Below are 6,501 nucleotides of genomic sequence, written 5' to 3'. Positions count from 1 at the left end.
AGTGGATGATGGAAACAACATAGTATCCCACGGATTGCTGAATGGGCTAGAATCAATTTTTGACGCAGAAGCAAAAACGAGTTTATTCGCTTTGAAATTCTGTCACAACTCCAACGAAAAATGCATTATCTGCACAGATAGTAAATCAGTGTTTGAAGCTGCCCAAAACATGGCAAATGTGCAAAATGTTTCAAATGTTTTTTGTTGTATTTTATATTTTGTAAAGATAGCGCAACTTGGGTTTTTTTGTTTCTGTTTTTCGTCATTTCTTCACTATCTTGAAGTTGCTTTTGTTTTTGCTTTTTGCAATTGTTATGACGAACAAATTAAGTAGCGTTGATGGTAATAGCCTTGCAGTACTGAACATTTTATGCAGCCGACAGAAAGGTTTTAATGTGGTCCATTTTAATGCGCTCAGTTTAAACAATGAGAAGATGGATGTTGTTAGGAGGACTTTTGAATATTCGAGTATTGATGTTATTTGTGTGTCGGAGACGTGGTTTAGGGCTGGTATAAGTGACTCACACTTTTCCATTAATAATTATAAGCTAGTTCGGCTTGATAGATTAGACAAGAAGGGTGGTGGAGTTGCAATATATTGCAAGAAATATCTAAAAACTCGCTTTATTTCACAATCGGTTGTTAATACTACTGAGTATTTGCTAGTTGAGGTATCTAATCCCAATTCTTCTTCAAAGGCCCTTTTGTCGTGTGTGTATAACCCTAACAAGTGTTGTAGCGTGAATGCGTTTTTTAATATGTTGTCTGCTGTAGCTGTCGATTATGATGAAACTATTGTCTGTGGCGATTTTAATGTAAATTTGTTGTGTAGTGATTTGTATAGCTCCCGTTTGTTAGATGATGTGTCTAGTCTTGGTCTATCTATTGTAAATCTTTGTGTACCTACAAGAGACGGAAATAACTGTTGTCCTAGTCTGATTGATTACTTTATTGTTTCTGATCCGTCTACTGTGTTAAAATTTGAGCAGTTGTTGTTTATTTCTGATCACGATCTAATTTTCTGTGCATTCGACATCAATTTTGATCATATTGTAGCAGATAGTCCTCTTAACTTTCCTGACTACCGTCTAATAAATATTGATAGCCTATCTGCTGACTTATCCCGCATTGACTGGAGTGGTTGTTGGAGCCTAAGCTCTGTAAATGAAAAGTTGAGCTCTCTGAACGAAAATGTTGTAAGCTTGTTTAGGGCTCATTTTCCAGTACGCACTCTTCTCAATCGATCACCGTCGTGCCCTTAGTTCAACAAAATCGTTCGGACTATGATTATAAAACGTAACAAATCGTACTCTATATGGAAGAAGTACCGGACCGATACCAATTGGCAAGCCTACAAGTCGTTACGAAATAAGACAACTGCTCTTATTAAGTGTGAAAAGCGCAAGTTCTTTGGTAAAATGTTAAACCCACTCCTTCCGAGTAATGTTTTGTGGTGTTATCTAAAAAACCTTCGTGTTCATGTTAGTGACAGTCCTGATTGTTGTATTAACCCAGAAGAGCTTAATGGAGCTTAATGATGTATTTGTCAGTCATTCTGTATCACCTTGTGCTCCTGCTTCCAACCCCATAATTCCGTCTCCTGTTGTGCATGTCGGAAAGTCATTTGAATTCAATGTGGTATCAGAGTTTGATGTGGCAAGAAGCATTTATAGGATACGGTCAAATGCGGTTGGCGCAGATGGGATACCAATAAAATTTGTAAAGCTAATTATGCCACAAATCTTACCAACTCTTACTCATGTTATCAACCACTGTGTTACAACCTCGTCTTTCCCCGATGCGTGGAAGATCGCCGACGTTATTCCGGTTGTTAAAAATAAGTTTGCGAGTAGTGCTTGTGATTTTCGTCCTATAAGTGTTCTTACTTGTCTGTCTAAAGTCTTTGAGAAGCTGATGACAGAGCAAATTAACTTGCATATTAACAAATTTAATTTACTTTCCCCGTTCCAGTCTGGGATTAGGGCAAAGCATAGCTGCTCCACTGCAGTTATTAAAATTCTGGACGATATACGAATTCCTTATGACAATAACCAATTAACTTGTTTATGTTTGCTTGACTTCTCTAAAGCCTTCGACTCGGTGAACCATAGACTACTTTGCATCAAATTAAGTAATAGTTTTGGCTTTGGGGAGTCTGCTGTACGTTTGATGAGCAGCCACCTTGAAGATAGGACTCAGCGTGTAAGGGTCGGTACCACATTTTCTAGACTTAAACCTCTGTGTACTGGTGTTTCCCAATGCTCAATACGGGGACCGCTATTATTCAGTTTATTCTTAAATGACATTTTTAGCACATGCAAGTCTGTGAAAATGCATGCATATGCAGACGATATTCAGCTGTACTTGTCAGGATCTCATGACCAATCAGTCTCCTTGTGCTCTAGATTTAATTGGGATCTGTCCTCTATATCATCTTGGGCTTTAAAAAATGAGATTTGTCTTAACAGTGATAAATCCTATGTGTTACCCATTTCTAAACGTCGCGTTGCCTTTTCTGCCATACCTAACCTATATATAAATAATAAGTGTCTTAAATTTGTGTCTAAAGTGACGAACCTTGGTTTTGTAATCAACTCTAGTCTTTCCTGTGATGATCACGAGAATTTCGTAATTAGCAAAGTATTCATCACTCTTCGTAATTTAAGAATGTCTGCATCCTTTACGCCGGTTGACATCAGGAGAAAACTTGCAATACAACTGATTTTGCCAATAATCACTTATCCTGAATGTATTTACAGCAAGCTTAGTTCTCAATCTGCCCACAAAATTGAAGTAGTTTTCAATCACGTAACACGATATGTATTTGGTTTGGCTAAATTTGATCACATTTCTAGTTAGAGATCTCGCCTATTGGGCTGTGAGATATCTGAGTACTTGAAAGCAAGAAATTGTATTTTTCTTTTCCGTTTAATGTCGGATAAGCTACCTAGCTATTAATTGTACCTAGCTTTAATTATCTTAACTCTGCAAGACTATTTTTTGTCAACGCCACGCGTTTATGGAATTCTATTCCACCTGCTACTCGCTCCAGCTTAAACTAGTCATGGGTAACACTGCGCTGCGCGGCGCAATCGCGTTAACACCGTAGCCGGAGTTGCCGCGCCAACACCGGTATATGGAAAGAGCCAGCGCCATTAACACCAAGCAACACATGAGGCACCAACACAATTCGCCTTTGAAAATTTACACGTACTTTGTTTTTGCTTTTGAGCATTGAGAACGCAAATTTAAAGCTTTTGCTCAAGAATGATGAGAATATCGTGCCATTTACTACATTCCTATCAGTTAAATTTGGTTGGCGGTACAAGCGTTGCTCAGCGCCGAAAATTATAGAAATAATAGACATGACACCACTATATGGTGTACTACACTGTATGACGATGGGTACTGTAGTGACACTCAGATGGCACCGTGTTCAATTCACTACACTGAACTATTGCGCTGAGTTAGTGCGCTGACATCACAGGTGGCGCTGGCGTTATTGAGCTAGCGCCAAAAAAATTGCGCTATTACCCATGGCTAGCTTAAACAAGGGCAACTTTAGGAATGTGTTGTTTTCGTACTTTCGTCAATAAGTTTTTGTACTCTGAGTTTCGCTGTCTTTGTTTTTCATATGTGTTGTATTTATCTACAAATGTTTACGTTTGTGTCGTTGTGTTTTTACTTAAGTAATTATGTTAGTTTTTAGTCTTAGAACTAGTAGCATTTTTCTTTTTCTTTTATTTTTTTTTTACTTATTGTTCTCCTTTTGTTGCTTTATGTTTGTGCTTTATAATTACTATTGTACTATAAAAGAGCTTTAAGATCTTATTGTACTAATGAATTTGTTTAATAAATGAAATGAAAAAAAATGAAACTATTGGGGTATTTACAACAGTGTCGTAAGTGCCGTATTGTTGTATATCGTAAACTTTAAACGCCTAAAAAATATATTAAGGGGGTTCGCAAAGTACCATCAAAGTCATATTATGAATTTTTGTAGTGTTTAAAAATAGTTGGTTTTCGTTTCAAGCTCTCTAAACATTTATTTAAGCTTTTAAAGTTTACGACATACAACAATACGACACTTACGACACCGAAATTGAATATGCAAAAAATATACAAGAACTATGCAAAATATATAAAAAAATTAAAAAAAAAAATACATAGTTAGATATGCTAAAAAAGATTTGTATGCAACAATTTAAATAACACCTAAGAAACAAGACCGAAGTCTTTTGCACTAGAGTCCGTGTTATTAAGATTTCAAAGAAAATTAAAAAAGTTTTTTAAAAGCACATCTTCAGATTTACTAGCAACTTGTATTTAGGTTAACTTTTTAAACTACTTTAGTAGTATCTGTGGGAAATTACCCGTATTTACGGCCCCAACCGTTGCCAAAGTCCCCAACGTCATAGACCAGTAGCGCACCCTGGAGGAGAGTAGGGAGAAATAGGAAATCCTCTCTTCTTCAGATTCGGAAGAGGACCGATCTCTTGCAGGGGATGTACGTGGCGAAGCAGTTTGCTGCCAACTATCCTCCAATGATGGAGTTGGTCCTCTTTCCACAGCCCAGAGGAGTAAGTATTGGGTGGCGAAACGCAAGCGGGGCAAACCCTCGTCTGTGGCTGACCGAACTCCTCCTGTCGCTGCATTCAGTAAGCGGCCCAGGTCTACGGATGTTACTCCAGAAAGCTGTGGTGACAGAAACCAATAGCTGTCCCAATGCCTCTTTGAGTCAGAGAGTGGCACAGTACTGGTGTGGCATTGCCCAAATCCGATCATCCAGACAGACCTCTGGCGCCACGAAACGCTTACCTCAAACCAAGGGTAGAAGTCATGCAAGGGTCGGTCGAGGCGGAACTGCCCTCGCTATTCCCTCGAAGCAAATACGTATGGAGGTCTAGCTCCCGGCCAACTTCTTGTGAGCCCGTAAAAGGCCCTCTGCGCATTGCCGTAATGGGGAGGGCGGGTTAGACTCGGCAGACGACTACTGCGGAAATTAAACGCTGATCCGGGCCGTCATTGCCTCGAGCACTGTAGCCAATGCTCGTTCATAAGAGGGGGATGGAACCATTGTTCTAACTGGGATTGGCTGAAAGCTGCGGAGCAAAGAATACGCTCACAAGGGGAACAGACTTCACTGTTTACAGTGCCAATTACGAATGAGAGATAAAATTATGAATGGGAGAGCGTATTACGTGCCGTGGGAACGTAGTATAATTCGCTCTGCGAAGAGGGCTGCAACGGGATTGAAACCTTGAGTCAAACGGCTAGGCTGGTAAAAGTTCTGAAGAATGACCAAACCACAAAGCTGCGTTCACTCAAGAGTCCTGATGGCTTTTTTAACGGAAGATTCTCTGTTCTTCTAGAGAATAAATTTCTTGCAAATCAGGTGAAGGTTTAGCCTTCCTCTCCCTCGACTGGTGAGGGAGGGTTTGCGAGAACTACAGTGTCAAGGTACAACTTGTTTGTTGCCGGAAATGTGGTTAATGAAGATGCCCTAAGATAATCTATTGAGTCTTTTGACAGTCTCAAATCGCCCGGATGGCATCCGACCTATTGTACTTAAAGAAGGTGTTGAGCTTTAGTTGGCGAACTTGCAAAAAATTTTTTACAGCATCGCTTGCACTTGCCTACATACCACAAATAAATTAGATTTGCTCTATGCTGGTGTAACTGGTCATCACTATTCAGGCAGAAGGAGGTCAGTATGTCGCGTGCAGAGTTAACAACTGACACGTTTATAATAATTTATTTATAGAAAATATGCAAAACATATACAAAAATATGCAAATATGCAAAAAATATGCAAATATGCAAAATATGTGAAAATATGCAAAACGTAATAGGTTCAAATTAACTCACTTCCTCCTATAATGAGTTTCTACCCAGGTACGTTGATGTTAAACAAAAATAATCACTTGCATAAATATTCGAGCTCTACTTATTGGACTTTGCACGTTTTTCTTGCTTTTTGGGAGGTCATCCTAGGAAAAGATGTTTTAAAACTTAGAGTTTTTCTTAAAAAGATTAAGTACCATTCGTCTAAAATCAAATGATAGTAACATAAGCTAGTTTGACAAAGATTCATAGATATGTGATAGCGTTTTTTTATACAAGCAATTCTTATACGTGTAGGTAGAAATATCGATATAATTAAGTATCGAGACTTTTAGCCCGATACTTAGTAGGTATCGATACTTTCATTCGATGCTACTTCCAAGTAAAGGTATCGATAGTTCCATATCGTTTTATCTCTAGCGGTATTAGTAACTACATGATGGCTGAGGACTGTCCACAGAAGATGTGCTTTCAGTTGGTGATATTGGGTCCTCAACTGACAAAGGCTCAAGCGACAAAGCTCTGAATGGTCTTCACCCCATCAACAGCTGCTGATCCAAATGTGGATAAAGCCTTTTCCTCAAATTCGCTCATCGGCTTGCAGCCAGTGATCGGACTTCTACCACGTTGTGGTAGATCTGCCAATTTTTTCAGTGG

The sequence above is a fragment of the Rhagoletis pomonella genome, unplaced genomic scaffold (genome assembly GCF_013731165.1).
Source record: "Rhagoletis pomonella isolate Grant_MI unplaced genomic scaffold, Rhpom_1.0 Rhpom_scaffold_00298, whole genome shotgun sequence".
Lineage (NCBI taxonomy): Eukaryota > Metazoa > Arthropoda > Insecta > Diptera > Tephritidae > Rhagoletis > Rhagoletis pomonella.
The sequence above is the reverse complement of the archived record's forward strand: the minus strand, read 5'-3'. Positions refer to the sequence as shown.